Source organism: Pipistrellus hanaki (assembly GCF_964339955.1).
Source record: "Pipistrellus hanaki genome assembly, chromosome: 2".
NCBI lineage: Eukaryota > Metazoa > Chordata > Mammalia > Chiroptera > Vespertilionidae > Pipistrellus > Pipistrellus hanaki.
In genome coordinates, this window is record NC_140504.1 from 15407695 (window position 1) to 15431986 (window position 24292).

Genomic DNA, 24292 nt, shown 5'->3' on the forward strand with positions numbered 1-24292 from the left:
GTTAAAGAAGCGACTGGGTCTTTCTTGTACAATGAACTAGTGAAAGCTGAAAAGAGATTTGGATTTGGCATGAGCTTAATAAGATAATTAAGAGTGTAGAGATTAATGGTTTCTAAAAATAACATTTAAAATAATGTTTTTCAACTGGAGGATCTTGAAACATGAAAACAGGTTTATAAATGTTAATTAGGACTGTGAAAGTTGATGTTCCATTAGCTAAGGCAGCATAAAGGAACAAGAGCTATTTAAAAAAAAATAATTAGGGAACAATAACCCATAAACTTAATAAAGCATTTTATTTTAATGTTATCAGTATATAAGATGTTTGTTATTCCCCATAATTCTTTGTAGAATAACCAAAAAGAAAGTAGAACTCACCAGTCCTATATTTATTCTTTGTTTCCCCTATGTATTTTCAGTATAATGAAATATGATTTTAAAAGCACAAGTTTGCCAATGTTTAGTCTATTTATGGAAAATATGATAGTATCAGTTTGTATTATACACATTATAGGCTTCATTTATAATGCTATAATTTCAAAAGCATTTTATTTTTTAATTTTAAACATAATTATAAAGTTTTAATCAAAATTAAATAAGTGAAATACATTTGTTAATCCTTACCCATTAAATGAATCAAAACTGGGTTTTGCTATAAAATGCTTATACTCCTCAGCTATTTAGTTACACAAACAGACATAATTATTAGAATGCAATGTATTTATCTGCTGAGCCAATACATTACTAGACACTTAAGACAAGTTTACATGTACTTTTTCCACTAAAATACTTAATGGCTATTTCCAATGCACTCTGCAACGGCTCTAAGACAAATGCTTATTTTAAAGTATATTTTAAAAGGCAGTATTATTGTGGAACAAGCTTCTTTCCTACTTAGCAACTGAGAACATAACCTTTTCAGCCCTATTTTGGTTATACTGAAATCCTGGTAAAATATTGAAATATAAATCCCCCCTAACTAATTTTATTTACCAGCATTTTAATGCATCTACTAATAGGACTTTTTTTTAGAAGTTCAAAAAGTTTCTTCTTTCACATTTAAAATTATGAGTCACAAGCCCATGAAAGATTTAGTTGAACGCTCAAGTTTTCTTAGATAGCAAAAACTAATCCTGTACGCAAAAAGCACAGATAACATATGAATCCTTTTCCAAAACTTCTATGTATATCAGAAATAAAAACATGTACCAACTTTTTTTCATAGAGGTTGTTCTGTTTTAGTTAATTGCTATTCTAATCAGGATTAGAGCAAGAGAGCAGAAGGAAAAAAGTTAATCAGAGTAAAGTGGGCGATGAGTTCAGAGGAAACTGAAAGTTCAAGGATTCTCTCTTACAGAAGAGCAGGCTTAGGAAGAACAACAACAACAAAAAAGTTATACCTGAGACGAAAGGTGCGATTTCACCAAGCGCAATACATTGCTCATTAGGTCACATTAAAAAAAAAATAATAATAATAATAAAAAGAAAGAAGGCTCATTTGCTTATGCTGCCTTACAAAGCTGCTTGCTTTTACAAAGCTCGATGCCTCTGTAGTTCTACAAGCCAATGTTTGCTTTTTTTTTTTTTTTTTTTTTTTTAGTTTGTTTTGGTTTGGATTTTTGTTTGTTTTTGTTTTTAGCAGGAAAAGTCTCATTTTTTTTTCCCCCCGTCATTGTTGCACGGAGTGGGACACACTCGGGTTCCTTTTAGTTTGCATTTCTTCTTCGGGGCTCCTGGTATGTCTTGCAGAAAAAAAAGAGGACCAGGGTGCTCGGTCTTCTCTTTCTTCCTCCTCCTCGGTATTGGTATTCCAGGCACAAAGCACTGCGCAGAAGCTGCACCAATCCTTGCCGTTCCTGGCAGCACAGTGGCCAGGGGTGGGAGAGACCAGGAATCCTTCCGGGCTGCGCTGACTTTAGAAATGAGGGCTGCACACGTTGGGCTCCGGGACCAAAAAGGGTGAGGAGGCAGGCTGCCAGGGTGCTACATGGCTGCAATGATCTCATGATCACTGCTGCTGGCGTCCTGTTTGCCCAGTCCAAATGCCTGTTCATTATAAACCACCCCCCCCCCCAAAAAAAAAAAAAAAATCCTCCTTGGATTCTTCAGCAAGCAGAAAGGATAGGAACATTAAAAAAAAAAAAAAATCAGCAGTAAGAAAAGGCAAAAAACAACAACAACAAAAAAACACCCTGAAATGCACACACACAATTTTAGGATTCACTTGTTATGCCTCAATATTCTGTTTATATCCCCCCCTCCCTTTTTTTTTCTTCTTTTTCCTATTTAGAGATAAGCAGCAGAATTTATCAGGCGTGAAAAGGGACAGCCTCCTGGTGGCCTGCCAAAAACCCAGCATAAAGGCGAAGTTGTGCTTCAAAGCTCAGTGGCTTGCTGAGTCTGGCTAAAGTCAAGTATTAAGATCCACCATTTTCTGAGAGCCGGGCTAGCAAAAAGAAGGAAAAAAAAAAAAGTCAGGACGGTGGTTGCTGCTCTCCAAGGCTCTCCCTCCTCCGTTGGCACCGTCACAAAATCTCAGCCGTCGGGTCACATGGTCCTCTGCCAAATGTGGAGCGCGTTCCCACCGACCATTCTGCTGATACTGCGAAGGCAGCTATTGTCTCGTTTAGACCCAAAGTTCAGCCCACTCTTCATTGAATTAGCAGGAAAGAAAAAAAAAAAAAAAGCATCACCTTTGGGGGCTGGGAGTCATGGAAACGTCTACCTGGCACGCTGCCCACTTTCCCTGCCCATCAACCAGAGATGGGATTGTGCTGCCTAATGCAATGATGACTTGGAATGCGAAGAGTCGCCCAAAGTGAATCTGATGCTTCAGTGCCTGTTTGCACAGAAAACTCTGGCTTCTTGTAGTTCAGGGGCGGGGAAGGGAAGGATCTTTCCTACTAAATGTAGCAAAAGGGAGAGAGGAAAAAAAAAAAAAGTCTGCACATGCCTACTCTGCAACTTTATTTCACAACACGCCCAAATGGTTCTCAAATGAAAAGGCTGACCGCCCTGCAAGCATTCCAAGTTTAAGGCACCCCTGTCTCTGTTTCCTTTGCTTCCTTTGCTTCATGATTTGAAGGCAACAAGCAACACACACGCCTAGGACGTTTGTTTTCATTTCTCACAGGAAGATTTAAAAGCTCCGAGAGTCTTCTTGCTTTTTATTACTTTCTGATTTTTATCTGGCACCGGTTTTGTCCTCCACAGCCACGGGACCCACTGGCAGCCGTGGGGATGCGTGATTGCTGCCATCTCCCTCCAAGTGGCCCCCTGAGAGAAGAGCCAGTTGTCTCTTAGACCACACAAAACCCTGCGACTGACTGGGTCCCGGGGTAATCTCCTAGCCACCTAGCACAGCTGCTGTGCTTGTTTGCTGAGACTGACTCATGTAAGGAGTGCTCTTTCTGTGCCTTTCCCAAGCTACAGTTTGCCTGTCTTGCATGAAAGATGCCTTTGAAAGATGCAGCTCTTAGGCAATAAAATGAAACGGTCCCCCCTCCCCAATGAATTTCCATTCTAGCAGGGGACCGAAGTTCCCATGGACAAACATTTCCATCGTTCTTAACAAAAGTACAGTGAATTAAATCTTTCACCATTTCCTTAAGCAGAATCTAAAGTCAAGCAGAAAAGCAAGTCTTACTAGTATTTAAACCAAACACAGTCAGTAGTCCTGAAAAGATTCATGTTCTCATCAAAAAATGTTTTGATGATGGGAGGGTCTTTAGCTAAAGTATAATTTTGTTTGCAAAAAAATAAAATAAAGTTATATTAAGGGCTTTGCAAAATGATGGACTAGTGTTACCTCTCTTCCATGTACGCACACATTGCATAATGCATGACAAAGATATAAAAAAAATAATCAAACCATGACTTGTCTAATAAAAGAACTCATCAAAAAAAAAAATTCAGGGATCTAGGAAACATATCCTAAAAATGGTCTGTGGTCTTTTTTTGTATCATGTTTTTTTAAGGTCATTTTCTTTAGGAGCAATAGGAATGAAATGTGCATACACACACACACACACACACACACACACACCCTCATACACACAAGAACTATTCTGGTGTCTTCCCTATTTGTAATAGAAAACACACAAACACAATCCTAAACCATAAAACAAAAACTAACATAGGTGAGGAAATTAAAATTGCTTTTTTCTAGATTGTGAAATTCTGGACAAATTTTTCTCATGTCCTAACATATGCTTAGAGTGCCTGGTAGGGAATCAAGCATGGTTTGTAGACACACGTGTCCCTGCCTCAGCACAGCAAGAAAAAAGTAGATACTCTCTAATAGAAAGAAACATTTTAATTGTTAGCTCTCATTCACTTTTTCAGCAGATATTTATTAAGTATAATAAGCACAGGGGGACAGCAGTGAATCACATGGGCACGCCTCAAGTGGCAGTCATTCAGGAAGAACTTCCAAGGGAGAAACATTCACTTCTAAACTTAAGTATTGCTAGTCCGAAGGGAGCATTTAGTGGCATCAAACTAGCTAAGAAACACACTAGTATAAATTGGAAAGTAGACGTGAAATGGATATTTAAAAACAAATTAGAGATAGAGATGCATTCTCTGTCTTGTTTTCTCTTTTAAACACGAAATTTACTAGTTTTTCATAACTCTGCTTAGCTTCCTTAAAGAACCTAATGTGAAAATTGTATATTATCCTCTCCATTTAAAAAAGAGAAAAGAAAAAGAAGCAGGAAACGTTCTCTTTTAGGACGTTGGGATAGACTTAGTTTTCCTAATACTATTGCTAAATACAACTAGAAACAATCCTGGTCAATATATGAAAAACATATGCAAGGAGACGTGGAAAGATGGAGAGAAGACAGACCGACCAGTCAGGGACCTCAGGACCTAAAGAACTACACAGTGTTGAAGTCTCTGGATTTTATTTTTGCCTAAGATATCCAAAACTTGCAGCTGAGGAGTCTGGGACCCGGAGACACCAACTGGTCCTGCACAGAAAAGCCCAGTAAAAGACTGCTCTTTCTAGGTGAAGGACCAGGGAAGGGCAATATCTAGAAAGATATCACTTTGCTCCAGACCACATGTGTCAAACACAAGGCCTGCGGGCCAAATCCAGCCCGCCAGGCCTTGCAATGTGGCCCGCACTGCGCTGTCATCACTGCACTCCGCTGTCAGTTTATGACATTGTCAGTTTATGACTGTTCAGTAAACCATTCGGCCCGCGATTTAGGCTGGATTTTAGATTTTGGCCCCTTCTCTGATTGAGTTCGACACCCCTACTCCAGACAAACACGACAGAAACACAAACCCCACCCCTGCAAAGTCCCAATGGGACTCCTAGTGACCCGTCCTTGTTAGACTCCAACAAAGCATCCCAACCTTCTCTTCCTAGCCCCAGGCAGTATAGGGAAGCCTGAGTAGGATGTGAAACCTTCATTTCTAGCAGGGCGTCCCAAACCCACCAAAATAGAGTAGCAGTGAAGAGACTACAGTAGGGACCCTGGACTTCCATCACAGCTCAATAGTAATGAGACATCCTTCATCAATCGTGTTAAGGCTGTATCAAACAGAGGAGGCTAGTGGAAAGTCAGGACCTCAGAAGTCCTTTTATTTAGGTGCTAATGGTGGCTGGAGGGGGAGATGTAGACTTCTACCTACACCTGGCAGTGACAATATGTACTCGCTTTTCTCTGCATCCAGTGTCTCCTAACATGTACCCAAAACATCCAGATTTCCATTTTAAATCACTTGTCATACAAAGAAGCAAGAAAAGCTCAAACTAAGTGTAAAACGATAATCAAGATGAAAGAGATATTAGAATTATCTCACAAAGATTATAAAGCAATTATCATGAAAACACTTTAATGAGAAATCTAATGAGCAATTATGAACATGGTTGAAACATCTTTTAAAATAATTAAAACAATTAGCAAAATAAAAGAAGATATAAAGAACAACCAGATGGAAATTATAGAACTGAAAAATACAATAATGGAAATGAAAAAGTGAAGAGGGGAAAAATAAATAAGCAAACTGAAGGATTGAGCAATAGCAATTCCCAAATCTGACCCACACAGAGGAAATATACTTTAAAAAAAGTAAACAGAGACTCAAGCAAATGTGTAATATAAGAAAAAACATCAATATATTATGCAAACATTCTTTAAAGCAGGAGTAGTACCATTAATATCAAACAAAAGAGACTTTAATGCAAAGAAAATTATCAGAATCAGAGGTAAACATTATAAGCTTATTTAAAAAAAAGACAATCCATCAAGAAGACACACAAAAAATACCCCTGTAAAGTCAGAATAAAACTGGTGAATAGATAAAAAAAATAGACAAATCCATGATCATAATTATAAACTTCAACACAGCTATTGCAACAACTAGACAGAAAATTTGCAAGAATATAGACCTCAAGGACATCGTTAACCAGCAGGATCTAATAACATTTTTAGAATGTACTACCCCCGAATAACAGAACACACATTGTTTTAAAGCTCCCAGCAACATATTCCAAGACAGGTCATATCCTGGTTCATAAAACAAATCTCAACAAACTAAAAGTAAGCAAAACCATACATTGTATTTTTGGACCATAATGAAATCAGACTAGAAAACAATAATAGAAAGATAACAGAGAAATTTCTAAATATTTGGAAAGTAATCAACTTACTTCTGAACAATCCATAGGTTACAGAGGGAATTTCAAGGGAAAAAATATATTGGAGTGAATGAAAATACAACATAGCAAAATATGTGGGATGCAGCCACAGCAGTGCTCAGGGGGCAAACTGAGAGTACTAATTGCATACATTAGAAAAGAGAAAAAGTCTCAAACCAATAATCAAAGTTCTAACCTTAAGAACCAAGAAAAAGAGCAAAGTCAATCCTATATAATAAAAGGCTAATATGCAAATCGACCTAACAGCAGAACAACTGGTCACTATGACACACACTGACCACTAGGGGGCAGATGCTCAATGCAGGAGCTGCCCCCTGGTGGTCAGTGCGCTCCCACAGTGGGAGCAATGCCCAGCCAGAAACCAGAATCACAACTAGCGAGCTCAGCATTGGTGGCAGGAGAAAGTGTAAGAAGTGACAACTTAGGCCCAGGGGAGCGGGCTTAAGCCATCAGTCAGATATCCCCTGAGGACTCCCAGATTGCAAGAGGTCACAGGCCATGCTGAGGTATCCCCCCTTTCCCCATCAGTGCACGAAATTTTGAGAACCAGGTTTCTCGTCTGAAATAAGTAAGGAAAGAAGTATTAAGGATAAGAGCACAAATAAATGAAATTGAAAACAGACAAACAATAGAGAAAAATTAACGGAGCCATGAGTTAGTTATTTGAAAAGCTCAATAAACATGGCAAACCTCCAGTAAAACTAACAAATAAAATAGAAGACACAAATTACCAATTTCAGGAATGAAGCAGGCTATATGATTACAGACCCTGTAGATATCCAAAGATAATAAGAAGGGAAAACTATGAACACTAACCCTCAGAATTTAACTTAGACATAGAGCACCAATTCTTCAAACCACAAATTACCACAACTTACCCAACATTAATTAGAATAGTTGGATAGCCCTATTAGTATTAAGAATATTAAATTTGTAATTTAAAAACTCCCTCTAAAGAAAATCTCAATTCCAAGATGGTGTAGGTCAATGGTCGGCAAACCATGGCTCTCCAGCCACAAGCGGCTCTTTGGCCCCTTGAGTATTCTAATGCCATTTTTTCAAAATAGACTTGCCCAGGCCAAAAACTGACTGCTGCGCATGGGCCATGAAGTTTCCATTGCGCTGTACATGTGCGCCTGAACATGGTATTTTGTGGAAGAGCCACACTCAAGGGGCCATAGAGCCTCATGTGGCTTGTGAGCTGCTGTTTGCCAACTACTGGTTTAGGTGAATCATTCTAACAACTTTTATTTATTTATTTATTTATTTATTTATTTATTTATTTATTTTTAAATAGAAAACTTTTTATTTGAGAATTATTCTAAGTTTACCCCAAAATTGCATAGTGAGTACAGGGAGTCCACCCACAGGTCTGCATAGCTAGTCTCTCCTGTTGTTCACAGCTTCCATAACCCGGGGCTGTCACAGCTAATAAGTGAAGGCTGGTGCAGTGCTTGAACTGGACTATAGACTTGTGTTGCCCTTGTCTTTCACTAATAGCCCTTTTCTGTGGGAGGACCTAACCCATTCTAACAACTTTTAAAAAAAGTTTTAACAACAATTCAACAGAGTTTGGAGGGAAAACAGAATGCAAAATTCTCAATTTATTTTATAATAATTATATTATACTGACAAATAATGTATAAAAGGAGAAAAGTATAGACTAATAACTCCCATAAATATAAACTCAAGAATAATCTTAATAATATATGTGTAAATAGAATTTAGCAATATATAAAAATAATGATATAGCATGGCCATTTCAGGTTCGTTCCGGGGTGCAAGTCTGGTTCATTATCCCAAAATTAATCCATATAATTCACCTCATTAATAAGCTAAAGGGGAAAAAATCACTCAATGATATCAATGGATACAGAAAAAAAATGTTTGACAAAATTCAGCATCCACTCATGCATGATTGAAACCTCTCTGATAAGTAGGGACAACGGGGATCCCCTCAATTTGGTAAAGATATTGTACAACAACATCCTACACTTAACATTATTTTACTTATTTATTTTTGTTAATCCTCACCCAAGGATATTTTTCCATTGAGCTTTAGAGAGTGGAATGGAAGGGCTGGGAGACAGAAAGAGAGAAACATCAGTGTGGGAGAGACACATCTATTGGTTGTTTTTGTTTTCTGTGCATGCTCAGACCAGGGGATTGAGCCTACAACTCAGGTATGTGCCCTTCAGTCCATGGACTGACACTCTATTCACCAACCCAAATTAGTAGGGCACATTCTTTTTAATTTTAAAATACTAAATATTGTCTCTCTAAGATCACAGGTGAGACAGGATGGTATTTCTCATCACTCATATTCAACATGGTGCTACAAGTTTCATTCTAGGTAGTGCAATAACATATAAACAAACAGAGAGAAATACAATGCTAATTAAAAAAACTAAAAAAAATGAAATATTTAGGTACACATATTTTAAAAATGTACAGAATTTTTATGCTGATGAACAAATTGCTGATGAAAGAAACCTATGAGATCTGGAAAGACTTTTTTTTTTTTTCATGGATTGCAGGTCTCAGCAGAGTAAAGATGTCAATTCGTCCCAAATTGATTTATAGGGTTATTAGAATTTCTATCAAAATCTCAAGGTTTTTTGTAGAGTTAGATAAAATTGCTGTAAACTTTAAATAGAAATGCAAAGAATATCTGAAACAATTAGGAAAAATATATTAGAAGAAATTATCCAATTTCAAGACTCACTATATAATAGTATATTACTTAATATATTAATATTAGGCATAATTTATATTTATGTAATATATTATTAATAAGAAATACAGTCATTGATTATCATTTGATTGTTATCAAGACTGCATGGTATTGGTTGAGGAATACTACATTGATCAATGGAACATGACAGAAAAATCTAGAAATAGACCCCTACATATATGCTCAACTGACTTTATTTTTGACAAAGAGGCAAAATCTATTAATAGAAGAAAAATAGTCTTTTCCACAAATGGTGCTGGAGTAATGGATATCCATTGACAGCAGCAAGCTACTGTTGAGCTACTGGCACACGGATTCGTGCACAGGGCTACTAGTATCATATAAAAATTAATTTAAGATGGTCACAGACTAAAATGTAATATAAAACGATAAAATAACATAGAACAAAGTCTTTGGAATCTGAGTCCGTGAATCACAATCCATAAAGAAAATAGATAAATTGGTCTTTATTATAATTAAAAAATTTTGCTCCAGAAATGACTCCATTAAGAAGACGGAAAGAGAAGGTAAAGGTGGGAAGAAAATATTTTCAAACCACATGTCTGAAAAGGAACAGTGTTTAGAAAATACAAAGAACTCTCACAACTCAACAGTAAAAAATAAAACAATCCAAGTGGAAATGGGCAAAAGATAAGAGGAGACATTTTATCTACGAGGATATACAGATGGCAAATAAGCACAACAAAAGGTGTTAATAATCATTTTCCATTAGAAAGATGCAAATTAGAATCACAATAAAATATCACTACACATCTACTAGAAGAGCTAAAACAAAAATTGAAAAACTAGTGACAACAGTAAACATTGCTGAAGATACTGGACCACTTAAACTATTGATTGCTGAATAGGATGTAAAATGGTACAGCAACACGTGGCATATTTTATTTAAAAAACCAAACATATGTGTTCCATAAGACCCCACAATTTGACTCTTGTGCATTTATCCCAAAGAAATTAAAGTTGTTGTTCATGCAGAAACATGTACATGAGTGTTTATAGCAGCTTTTTACATATTAGTCAAAAACTGAAAATAACCCAGATGTCCTTGAACTGATGAGTAGTCAAACAAACTGTTCCATCCATACCATGAGCTACAGCAAGGAACAAACTATTGATCCACTCTTCTGAATGATTTTAATAAAATTATGCTGAGTGAAAAAAGCCACTTCTCAAAGGTCACATTCTCTAAAATTCTCTAAAATTATTGAAATGGTAAAATTATAGGAGTGGAAACAGATTATTAGTTAAGGAGCTAAGTCTGGTATGGGAGAGGTAGAAAAATGGGTGTGGGTATAAAAGAATAACATAAGGAATCTTTATGGAGATGGAAATATTCTATTGCTTGACTGTATCAATGTCAATATCTAGGCTGTGGTATTGTACTACAGTTTTCTAGATCTTTGGGGAGAACTGGGTAAATAATACATAGTACCTCTCTGTTCATGCCTTGCAACTGCATAGGAGTTATTATGAAATAAATAACTTATTATAATTTTTTTAGATAATAAATATACCAAGGCAACTGCTTTGGCTGATTGTTTGCACTGCTATTGTGTTATTGTAAAGAAAACACTTCTGGAAAAATCTGAATGTACTCTTGTATTTGGACTTGAAATTACAGAACAATATTCAGTAAACAATAATTTGATCAGCTAGGAAAATTGGCTTGTTAAAATTTTTCAAATCAGGGGTCAGCGGAATTTATGCAAAAGGATAGATAATAAATGCTCTGGATGCTGCATGTCATATAGCCTTCACTGCACTTGCTTGACTCTGTAAAAATAGTCACAAACCCAAAAAATGAAAGAATGTGGTAATGTTCCAATCAAACTTTTCTTATGGACAGCAAAATTTAATTCATCAATTTTCTCATACAAAAATATGTGTTTATTTCCCCAACATGCATTAATGTAAAATCCATTTTTAGCAAGTAGACTTTACAAAAACAGGTTGTGGATTTGGCCTGCTGAATATGGTTTGCTGACTTCTAAGCTAAATTACTTTTTTGGGAATCTTCTATTGTGTCATGATTCTGTTGGTTTCCTTTTCATTTTCTTCTACAACATCTTCTACATTGCAAAGTTGCTAACTCCTCCCACTCAGGAGTTCCCCTTACTGTCTTTCTGTCTCTGTTTTCTTTTCTCATGTTGTCAAGGGATACAAATAGAAGTTTTACTGCTAAAATGTGGAGCTTTGACAAATTAAAAAATTAGATAAATTTATCTTTCCAATCCAAATGGTTTAATTTTGTTTTGTTTTTTTAAATAATTTTACTGAGAAATAGTGCTGCCTATTATAGGTCCTCTTTGATGACACATGTCTTGATAATCATTAAAAAAGAAAATTACATGAGGCAAAGTACTTAAAACTTTCAAATTTATCTAGACCAGAAATTGACAACATTATATATATATATATAAAAGCCAGCGACTAGGACACCATAACGACAGAATGACCAGTTGCTATGATGTCCACTGTGGCCAGAATAACTGCCAGATTGGGGGGGTGGGGCTAGCCAGCTAGCAGCCACTCCCCTCCAGCTGCTGCCCTGTCCCTGATTGGCCTCTTTCACCCTAATTGAGGGCGGGGTGGCCAGCCAACACCTCATGGCCCTTCCCCCCTGGTTGGCCCCACCTCTGTTCCCCCAACACCCTAATAAAGGGGGGGCTGGCTGAGCAACTTCCTGCAGCCCCCCACCCACCCCTTCTGATCTGCTCTCTGACACCAATTATGGGTGGGGCTGGCTGGCCAACCTCCCATGGCCCCTCCCCCAGCTGCTGACTCCTGATTGGCTCCCTCCACCCCATTCAGGAGTGGGGCTATCTGGCCCACCACCCAAAACTCTTCCTACTGCAGGCCCCACTCCCAATTGGTGGTGAGGCCCATCTGCCAATCACAAGAGGCCCCTCCCCCTAGTCTGCCCTGCCCAGCCGGCCAATCTCTTGCCACCTCCTCCTTCTGACAGGCCTGGCCCCAATCCGCGTATTGGGGCTGGGCCAGCAGGACCCCACTTGTGCATGGAGTCATGCACAAGGCCTCTGGTATATAAATAAAATGGCTATAAGAAACAGGGTGGTATGTTGTGGTTGTAGGTATTCCTTGCATGATGGTGAAGGAGTGAGGGAGAGCAGAGATTGCATTAAAAAGCAGGGGAGAGGGAGATAGTATCTCCTGACAGTAAAAATTAGGCTGAAATTGTTAAATTAATTAAGCAAGGAGGCCATTAAACTGGGGTGGCTTTGATGCCATAAAGGCAGTCCTCGGGTTACATCAGAGATCGGTTCCTAAGGCACAACATGACGCGATTTTTGCTGTAGGTCGGAACCCATCTACATAAGCACCTATGCCACTCACACAGAGTACAAACACAGCAGTAATGAAGTGAAACAGCAAAAAATATTTAAAATAAAGATAACAATTCCTGTCTTGTGGTAAATAAATAATAAAAAAACATAAAGCACATATGTACAATGTTGAAATGATGGCACTTTTTGTTTTCTTATAAATACTGTAAATGGGAGATGGCAACGTAGCCACAAAATGACGTAATTCGCATTCTGACATAACCTGAGGACTGCCTGTATAGTCTTTAAACAAACCAAAACCTCTAGGTTAAGATATAGAAGGTATGGAAAACTAAGGACAACCAATCCCAACCAACCACCTAGACCTTCCCAAATGAGGCAGTTACCAAAAACCTCCTTGCTTTGTCTCCTCCATGAAAGTATTTTCCCGAGAAGTGTCTTAGCTCCCCTCACCACGTCTGGTTTGGCGCTGCACAACTGGAATCAATTTTTTCTCAAATAAACTCAAAATGTTTAATGTGCCTCAGTTAATCTTTTAAAAATGAAACTTAAATCAGGGAAACATAAAACCATGTGAAGCACAAAGAAAAATTCACAAGCAAAGTCAAGGTGGAAGGAAGGAAAGATAGTCAACAACCACCTGTATATTCTTCAAGTCAAAATAGTCCTTGTGGGTAAAAGGGTAGGCATCTACTAGAGTTATTATTTTTCTGGAAACTAAGGTTTCCCTCCACAAAATTATGCTTAATTAATAACACTGTAAAAAGCTATTATTAAATTATATAAATGAAAACTCTCTGAAGTCCTCAGACATTTTCTAGAAATTCCTTCAAAAATTGGAATGAGTAGATGGAGAACAAAGTCCTTTGTTTTAATTTACTGAGTTCAAATAATTAATGTAGAAAATAAATTGCTTCTTATTTTTACCCTCCTGATCAACTACACACCAAGACTCATTAAAAACTCATGATCATTCATTATCTTTGCATCAGATGGGAGGGGGGTGAAAAGTTTTAAATAATCATGTTTTCTTATAATACCGACCATAAAGCAAAATGAGGCTTTGTTATTACTGGTATCAGTTAATATCTATACTTAAAAATCATGTTAAAAACTCATGATCATTCATTATCTTTGTATCAGATGGGAGGGGGTGAAAAGTTTTAAATAATCATGATTTCTTATAATACTGACCATAAAGCAAAATGAGGCTTTGTCATTACTGGTATCAGTTAATATGTATACTTAAAAATCATGTTAAAACCTTTTAATAAAGAGATGTATAGAGAAATATTAATTATCATTGAGTACTCTCAAATTATAGGCCTGGTTCTAAGCAATTTATGTGAATTGATTCAGCTCATATACGTGTGGCTGATTATACCAGATAATTATGCTAGTATAACACTACCCATCATGTGGCAGAAAGACTGCTGTTTTTAAGTGTTTGGTAACGCTGGTGTTTTAAGTGGCTTAGGGTTTTAACCATTACTTTTGCAGTAACTATGCAATTGCACATTTCAATTTTTACTTTTCCAAAACACAGAAATTGAATAACATGCAATTTTCAGTATATGGGACTTTTCTAAGTAATTAAAAATGCCTCATTTACTGCTTTTGAATATCTGATTCTTCTCAGATCTAGAGATTTGGTCCACAGGTAATTAGCAGATTCGTTAGGGTTTTGATTGCTTTAAGAATTTGGGGTACTAAGATCATCCCCCTGAAAGCACACAACCAGATTACAGGGTTTAGAAATAAACTGATTTAAGACTAAGAACAAAACTCAAGCTCATAAATTCAAAGATTATGTTATACACACTCATCTTCCGGGGACTTTTAACAGGCTTACTACCATTGCATTAAGAGTTTGGAAAGATAAATCATATCAAGTTAAAAATTAATAAATATGTGTAATTAGAAATGATGTAGACTGGTAAAAATATCAGTTGTCTTATTGATGAGACTTTATTTAAAGTGAGCATTCATTCTAGACTAGAAGCCCGGTGCATGAAACTCAAGCATTCAGGGGGTCGGAGGGTGGTCCTCAGCCAGGCCTGTGCCATCTTGGTGGATGTCCGACTGATAGCTTAGAGCCCTCCCTATGGGATAGGCTCCTGCCACCACCGCTGCTCTTGCCAGCAGTGAGCCCAGCTCAGGGCTTCCGGTTGAGTGGTGTTCCCCTGTGGGAGCACACTGACCACCAGGGGCAGCTCCTGCATTGAGCGCCTACCCCCTGGTGGTCAGTGCGTGCCATAGCGATCGGTCGTTCCACTGCGTGGTTGATTTGCATATTAGCTTTTTATTATATAGGATATACATGGTATTTCTTTTTCTGGTTCACCTAGCAAGTGAGGCTCATATATTAAGTTTGGAAATCTGGCATCTTTCCTGCCCGCTTAGTGGCTCTGTTTTATATGTTAACTAATTTTAGATTTCATGGCAATTTTTAGGGTTTTAAGAACCTGTTTAGCAAAATGGACATTTGTATTAGAAGGGTGAAGCAACAAAGACAGAAATAGCCAAGATATTTCTTTTCACTTAATGGGAAGCATCACAAGGGTACTCCGGACTTGATATCAAATATTCATATGACTTCATCAGTGGCATCCCTGGAAATAAGTGGTAAAGCCTTTGGACAGCACATTCTACCTTTGAAAAGTCCCATATGACCTGACTCACATATTATCCGTTACTGACACTTTAAAATAATTTTGCTTTTAGATAAAATTATCTTCCACCTCCCCACTAACTTGTGGCTGTGCTGGTGTAATGTCATCCTCCAGGTTTTCATATCCTCTTTATGTGTGATGACAAATTCTCTTTAAAAAGGTTGGGTCTAACCAAGAGTGGGCAGAATTAGCAAAACATGGATTATTCATATTTTGCCATCTGTACTCAATTGTGTTAAATTTACCCCAGATCTATCATTGGAATTTTCCAGAATATTGCCATCTTGATGGCCATGATCTGACTGCATCACTTTTTGTCTCCTTCATCTCCCTAGGAGAACCCAATGAAAATTCCATGAGATGCTTACAAGTGGAGTCATCTCAGGGGCTACAGGAGGAATTCACTGTTCATATTGTTACTTGCAGATTTTTCTCCAATTGATATCAAGAAATATCTCCATGCCTTGCAAATGCATACAATCATGTGGAAATGATAAAACATGTCAAAGTATTTTTTAACGTAAGGCTGTTTTTTTACTCTAACTTGTAGGGGTGAGGAACATCTGGCCTGGGGGCCGTATAAGTCCAGTGAAATCATTTGGTCTGGCCCTGCCAAGGCATTAGGGTTGAGTTAATTAAATGTTTGACCAAATATAGCTGGCTAATTTTTAAATTGACAATTTTGTATAGCCGGCAAATGATGTTATAAATATACGAATGGCCCTTGCTAGGAAAAAAGTTCCCCACACTGCAACAGGTTATGCATTTGTCATATGTACCTTTATTTTATTTTATTTTTTTAAAGCATAATATGTTTTTTTTAATATATTTTATTGATTTTGTACAGAGAGGAATGGAGAGAGATAGAGAGTTAGAAACATCGATGAGAGAGAGTCATCGATCAGCTGCCTCTTGCACACCCCCTACTGGGGATATGCCCGCAACCAAGGTACATGCCCTTGACCGGAATCGAACCCAGGACCCTCAGTCCCCAAGCCGACGCTCTATCCATTGAGCCAAACCGGTCTCAGCTGTCATATATACCTTTAAAAGTAGAATGTGGAGACATGGTGACAAAATGTAATGTGATATCCAGGAGGAAGTGGTCCTAGATCAGTAAAAGTATATGATACAAAATCTAAGGAAATCTGGGTAAAGTATATAGGCTATAGTTAATTGATCATGCGTCAATATATGTTCATTAATTGTGACAATTGTTTAATATTAATGCGAGATGTTAACCACGGGGAAACAGGGTGGGGTGAATGGAGCACTATCTTTAAAATATTTCATGAACACAAAGCATTTAAAGTAAAAAGTTCACTGGAAAAATGTAGAATGTGGTTGAAACAGGTATAAAGAGAAACTTGGGTGACAAGGGGTAAAAACCAAACATAGAAAAGCTTTATGCACACCTAAACATTAATAGTTAAATAAAAACCTGGAAATTAAGAACAATTCTGTGACAGGCAAAATTCATTCTGTGCTTTAAGTATTAAAAGCATAATATACTTGTTAGGATGTATTGCAAAGCTTTGTCTGACATTCAGTGTGTCTAAAGAAAGCTCTAAAGAAATAAGCTTTTAGTATAGTATCTATTTTACTCACAGGCAGTAGCTTACCCAGTTTGGGACAGAAGCTAGAAAAGATAAAGTTCAGGTGTGATACATATACATGAGTAAATTTTCATTAGTTGTTGTTTTTATTGACTAATAAGTATGTTATAAGGTTAACTATGTATCAATTCTATGCTTTCAAAATAATTGTGAAATTTATTTCTAATGAACATACTCCATTAATTGTTTATTCAAATGTGTTTTCTGATTATTTAAAAATGGGGAATAATATGAAAAGGGAAAAATGTGTGTATGTATGAGTGTGTGTGTGTGGGTTGTTTGTAGTGTTATTTACTTATAGTTAAATACAGCTACTTAAATTTTTTTCAGTTAAAATAGAACATCTAACTATTTGTTATTTAATGATACAAAAAGAAGAATCTAGATTAGCAAACTAAAAATAATATTTAAATTCCCGGTATACTTTGGTTTAATAAAAATAATCTAACAACTTGAAATCAAATTTGTTTTAGAAAACAGAGTACAGTTAGAATTAAGGTCAGAGTTAGTTGACTATTTAATTTCATTTGCTTTGTTCACTTCACAAACAATGCATCAATGATCACTGTGTTTATTTCTTTAAAATATATTTTATTGATTTTTTACAGAGAGGATGGAAGAGGGATAGAGATCTAGAATCATCAATGAGAGAGAAACATTGATCAACCAAGGGCACATGCCCTTGACCTGAATCGAACCTGAGACTTCAGTCTGAAGGCTAATGCTCTATCCACTAAACCAAACCGGTTTTGGCAATCACTGTGTTTAGCTGCACATATTTGAATTTGATAATAGAGGTTCCGACCGAGAAGATAAATATCTAGGTAGTGGAGAATGGATCTATTTAACTATTCAGTCTGAACTTCTGAAATGTTAGCATGTGCATAGACCAGAATTTCTTACATATGCTGAGCAAGCACAGTCAATATGTTTCATTTCAAAAGATTTATTGCTTAGATTACACTACAAAATGCCTTTCATCATATCTAGTACATAATCACAAGAATCTAAGAACATATTTTTAAGGTCCTATCATATTTAAGAACTTATTTTAGAACTTACTCCCTCCTACTCCCTTCATTATCATTTGTCCAAATTATAATTGAATTTCCTTTCTTTTATTAAAAGTAGTGTGAAGTCTCCACTTGTAATTTTTTAGATGTCTCTGTTGCCTGTTTAATATACTTCTTTTAAAGTTTAAAAAGAGTTTTTCTTCCCACTGTTCATTTCAACTGGATCACATTTTGTCAAATATTTTTCATTTGCTAGTTGTTATTTGATGATAGCTGGAATTCAAGAAATTACATTGACCTTATTAAAATTAATAAACATTTTTGTAAAAAAGAAAAAAAAGTAGTGAATTGTAGAAGTAGATTTTCCACAGTTCCAGACATGTATGCTTGCTAGTAACAGGGAAATAACTTTAAACTTAATTCCAGGAAGTGCTTTTTAAAGACTGGGAAGTTACTGTGGAAGTCTCTCCGAGAGAGCACACCCATATGCCTCATGACTTTAATCAGATATGTTTCAACAGAGGCTGGAAAGCTGTGTGGAGGAATCTTACAGAAGAGCCTGCCCATTGAGATGGGTAAACCAGATCATCCGAGGTCCATTTTGCACTGTGATGCTAAGTCATTCGGTCAATCTGTGCTCACTTTTTTCTTCTTTGCAATAGGAATAAAGATAATAATGACCTCATTAGGCTATTGATAGAATTAAATAATTAAGCTCACCTAAGGGGATTAGAACATGTCTAATACATGACAATCCTTAAAATAACATTAGCTATTTTAGTTGTTTTCTTAAGCCTCAGAGCTGTATGCCCAATTGAAATACTTAATAACAAAAAAGCTCTCTGGCAATGTTTTCCAGCAACATGTCTTATGTCAATGATGCTACCATTATGGTGCATTGAAATAATGCTATATTTTACACATATTATTTGATAATCCTAACATCTTTAAAAGTTAAACAAAACATGCATTTTGTTGGTGTTCTTAATCCTCACCCGAGAACATTTTTCCATTGCTTTTTAGGGAAGAGTGGGAGAGAGAGGGAAAGACAGAGAAACACCTTTATTGGTTGTTTCCTGCATGAACCTGGCTGGCGAGGAGTCTGCCTTTGAAGGGAATCAAACCTGGGACCCTTTGGCCTACAGGCACACTCTATTCATTGAGCCAAACTGGCTAGGGCATAAGGCAGGCATTACTTTGTCCTCTACTAATCAATGAATGGAAAGTCAGAGTGATTGACATACTTGCTTAAAGTAATGTACCGTATCTGAGATATAAAGTCCAAGAACACAGTTCATCTGATTCCTATCCAAGGTCTACCTTTTCTTTCTTTTTTCTTTTTCTTTTCACTAAGCATGAAGTTTGGTAAAAAAATAAATCCTTTAGCTTGTGTGTCTTTTCCTCTTGTTTCTCTCTCTCTCTCTCTCTCTCTCTCTCTCTCTCTCTCTCTCTCTCTCTCTCTCTCTCTCTCTCTCTCTCTCATTGTGTCTCTGTTTCTGTTTCTGTTTCTCTGTTCCTGTCTCCATTTCCTCCCCTGTTCTCCTTCCCCACCTGTGGGAGTAGAGAGGATAGGAGGAGGCATAGAATATAAATTATGTTTCCCGTATAATTACAGTATATTGAATATTCTCTAGTCTCGGTGAGACCACTAGACATTGAGGTTTTTGAGGTCAGGAAATAAAATTCACTAAAAATAAACACAAGTAAACAGTCTTGCGTTTGGTGAAATCTGAATTAACTGGACTGTTTGCTTTATGCAGAGAAGAACCCGGGGAATGTGAGGAACGCCTGCAGCTCTGTTTTCCAGCGTTCAGTGAGAACTCAAGTTGCATTTGACTGCCATTCAGTTTTATCAGCATAATAAATAAACATACCAAAGATGCTTCTGGTGATCGTTTTCATCAACAAAAGGCCTAGTTTTGAAAAGCACTTTAAATAGTTTTTTTCTATGTAATTATGAATCTTCATGATTAAATTTTATTCCTTTCAAATGTAGTGGAATTATTTTTGTTAACAACTTATCCAAAGATCAAATTAATCCTATAAAGAATAGTAAGAGTGAATGTTTTATTAAAGAGAACAGTACAAACTTAAATGTCTGTGAATCTTAGATTTCAAAAAACTCCTTATATATCCACTTTAAATGGAAACTTGAAATTGAGACCTAAATCTAATCAGTATTAGAATATATATTCAAGTTAATTTTTGTTATAAACCACAACTATAAAGTCATAATAAAACAACTTTATTATGATTATATAAACTATTATTTATTTAAAATACATAAAATTACCCAATATTTTAAAAATATTTAATTAATCTGTAATCAAGGTTTCTTTAAAGTAAATAAAAAATCCAGAAAACCAATAAGAACACATAACATTATTCTATTAGATTGCATTGCATGTATTTAAAGTGTAATTGCAATTTAATGTTTTAATGGAAAATTATGAATCTCTGGATATCAGATTTTTTTCCTTTACTAGGGGAAGGACATACTTTCTATCCTAACCTATATTAGTTCAGGATAGTTGAAAAGATATAGACGTTAGAAAGTAAAGGTTCACACTAAGCAGTTATCATAAAAGCTCATATTTGAACAAAATGCCACATGTATTAAGAATAAAAGTATTATGGCAAACATAGGCATTTAAGTGTTTGAATCATGAAATTAGTATAGTCAATTTAGTCTACTGTTTTAGTGACTGAAAATTCAGCTATATTCAGTCATATAGTGCCAATGAATTAGACCATAAAGTCCACTATGATGCCTTGATTATTAGAAACTTTCTTAAGATTGACAAGGGGACAAAAGAGAAAAATGTGACAAAAAGGATCAGAAGAGTAATATTTAGTCACTTGTTTTCATAAGAAGAGCTTTCTACTGGTTCTACGCTACATAAAAGGTTTTGTATTGGGTATAATTTTATAATCCCTTGCCTTTATATAAAATAATAAATACATGTGTTCAATCAACTGAAATCCTCCTTCCTCTTTATTATTTACTAGAGGCCCAGTGCACAAAATTCATGCACTTGAGGGGGAAGGAAGTCCCTCCACATGGATTGTGCCCTCTTGCCACAGTCCGTGAGCCCTCAGGGAGTGGGCCTAAGCCATCAGTAGGACATCCTTTGTGCTGTTGTGGAGTTGGGAGAGGCTCCTGCCACCACTGCTGCTCTCCCCAGCTATGAGTCCAGCTTCTGGCTGAGCGGTGGTCCCCCCTGTGGGAGTGCACTGACCACCAAGGGGTAGCTCCTGCGTTGAGCAGGACCAGGCTGAAACTGGCTCTCTGACTTCCCCCGAGGGGTCCTGGATTGCAAAAGGGTGCAGGCCAGGCTCGGAGACCCCACCAGTGCACAATCAAGGCTGGAGAGGGACATGGAAGGTTGGCCAGCCAGAGAGGGATGGTGGGAGGGCTCCAGGGCATGTCCAGCCTGTCTCATTCAGTCCCAATGAACCAGACCCCAGGAGCAAGACTACCATTCGAGTGTCTGCCCCTTGGTGGTCAGTAAATGTCATAGCAAGCACTTGAGAGGCCTTAGCATATCATTAGTGTATTAAGCTTTGATTGGTTGAACAGATGACCAAACAACCATACAATTAGCATATTAAGCTTTTATTATATAGGATTAGAATTCCATTTAGGAGTTTTTAATCTGATGACAAATGTTTTTATTTATTTAAATTTGGAGAGGTATTTACTTAAAAATATTTGATAAATAGAAGAAGGGTTAGTGTCTTTCATTAGAATTTCAACTCCATGAGAGCAGGAATATTTGTCTATTTTGTCAACAGTACTTTGGGGAGTGCTGGGCATAAAAGAGGTGCCCTATAAAAATTTGTCAGATTAATTAACATTGAATTGTTCTTACTTGTTTAACTAAGTTAATCTTGCAAGGTGGTTTTTCTCCTGGGGTAACAATAACAATAAAGTTTTATACCAAAGTTTAGACTTCACTGACCAAAGTAATATGCTAAAAAAATCAACAAAAGTGAAGTTAGCTTTATGAAAATCATTAGTATAATGGTAGCTATTAATGCTGAAAATCACAACTGCAGCAATGAAAACATACACCTAGAATCTTTCTCTATACATTGCAAGTATAGACACCAAATAGCTTTTATTACTTCTACAACATGAAAAGCATTCCACGTGGCATGCTATGCTTTTATATTTTTTAAACAAACATAATTTGAGGATAAATTCTCTCTTTCTCATTATTAATAAACTATACACTAAAAGATATTACTGCAAAGAACTTAGTTGTACCATGATTTTTATAAGTGCTTCTCAATTTAAAATTTTCCAGACACAGTTACAATGGGGTTCCTTATCAATATATGGGAAAGACAGTGATAAAGTAAACCATGAAATAAATGCATTGTGGAATTGAAATCCCAAAGAGGGAAAATGTCACATTTTAAATGTGGTATTTAAAAGATGTATTTGCATAGGATATCTCATTAGACTATGGTTATGTGAGTTTATTATTAATGTTGATGAATGAGTAAAATAATTTCACCAAAATATTTGCTTTGAATTTTAGTTTTCCATCATGGTATATAGATATCACCAGTCCAGAATTTATTAATAATCCGATTTATGACCAAGATGTGACAGCTATCAAGTGACCCATCCTCCCTCAGAAATCTGGGTGGGAGAGCATCAGGAAGGACCACAATACTAAAAAGCTACATTGATTTTCAGACATTTCACATGTATTTATCTTCCACAATGTGCAAGCATGTTAGTTGTCATTTCTGGCATTTCCCCCACTTTTTATCTTACACTGGCCGTTTATTCAATGTTAAAAAATTGTGTAGGTGAGGTAGGGGATGCCAGAAATCTTTTTCACACCTGATGTTTTCTTCCACATAGAGAGATCCATGTCTCTCTCCTCTTACTTAAATTCCAAGTGACCTAAACTGACTGATATGTTTTCAAGACAAAGAAAAAAAAATATCCATTCATAAATCAACTTCTTTATTACCACAATATTTTGGGCGGATGGCCTTCCCAAGATAAAATGGGGACTGTCCCACAAGGCAGATCTAGTTGTTCTCATCTAAGTAGGTGGATAAACTTGTCTAATTATGAGATTATTATCCAAAAGCCCATATACATGTGGGTCTCCGCTATAGCCTCCGATCTAGTCCATAGAAAATGTCATATTTTGGCTTTCCATATGCCTCCTCTTTTCCCTCCTTTGTCTTATTTCTCAGTTGCTTCAGAACTCCAGGGAGCCTGTAGAGAATGTGTTTATCAGGTCCCTTAATAACCCGTCTAACCTACTGAAGAAAAATCAACATGTGGAATTTTGCTTCCCTTGCAATTTGAAATAGATTCAATTTGTGGTTATGAATTTGTCCTTTTCCATGCTCTCTTTAGATAATTCTTAGTATTATTTATTTTCCAACGTGGCAGGAGGCCAGGGAGAGTTTCCTGGGGCGTATTTGGTAGTGAGCAGTACTGAGTGCATAACTAAAGCTTTTCTTTATATATAATCATTACTGATAAATCATCAACAAGAAGATACTGTGTACAGTTGGGAATTGTCTTCCAGAAATACCGATAGATTCACTTTCTCTTGCCCAGATTTTTATGGTTAGTGGTGCTCAGTTATGAGATAGTTGGCCTGGGTTTGAACTGTTGTCTGTGAGTGACCCAGGAAGAGAGCAAACCTCACCGGCCCACCCAGGGATCCTACTGAGGCTTAGGCCTCATTAGTCCTATGACTCAACCAACCGAGCTAATTCATATCGTATGTACAATTACTATCAGTCACTGATTTCACTTCCTGAAGACTTATGGGTTTTTAAGTTGTATTGAAACATTTAGAATAATTTTGGATTTGTAAGAGTAAAACACTGTATTGTGTTTTCTTTTCAGAAATCTTAGTTCCATTTTGGTAACTGCATCTAAATAAAAAATGGTCCTGAATAAAAACTACACCAATGCGTCCTTCCTCTATGTCTCCCATGCCATTACACACACACACACACACACACACACACACACACACACACACACATTGGTACACATGTCCTGTGATGTTTATAAGCTCTCTCATGGATATAGTATTCTGCATCAACAATGATCTTTGGAACAATTGTCTTTGTAAAAGATAGTAACGCTGGAGGTGAAAAAGGCAAGAGGAAAAGAGGAAGACCATATATGAGATGGGATGACTTCATAAAAGAAGCTATAGGCATGAACTATAGGCAAGAGAGGAGCAGAATTGTTGTGGACAGTACATT

General features: G+C 36.7%; 1 protein-coding gene across 3 annotated transcripts in view; it reads right to left on the reverse strand.

Annotated features, from left to right (window-relative positions):
• Window positions 1-24292, reverse strand: part of LOC311617529 (uncharacterized protein) — a 438209-nt gene that overhangs the window by 56557 nt on the left and 357360 nt on the right. The window contains exon 1 of one of the 3 annotated variants that reach the window (XR_014794117.1): window positions 1401-2681. The exons of the other annotated variants lie outside the window; for them this stretch is intronic. The gene's annotated coding sequence lies outside the window, so the exon portion shown is untranslated. Of the gene's footprint in view, window positions 1-1400; window positions 2682-24292 lie in introns of those variants that run through there. 3 annotated transcript variants of the gene reach the window in all.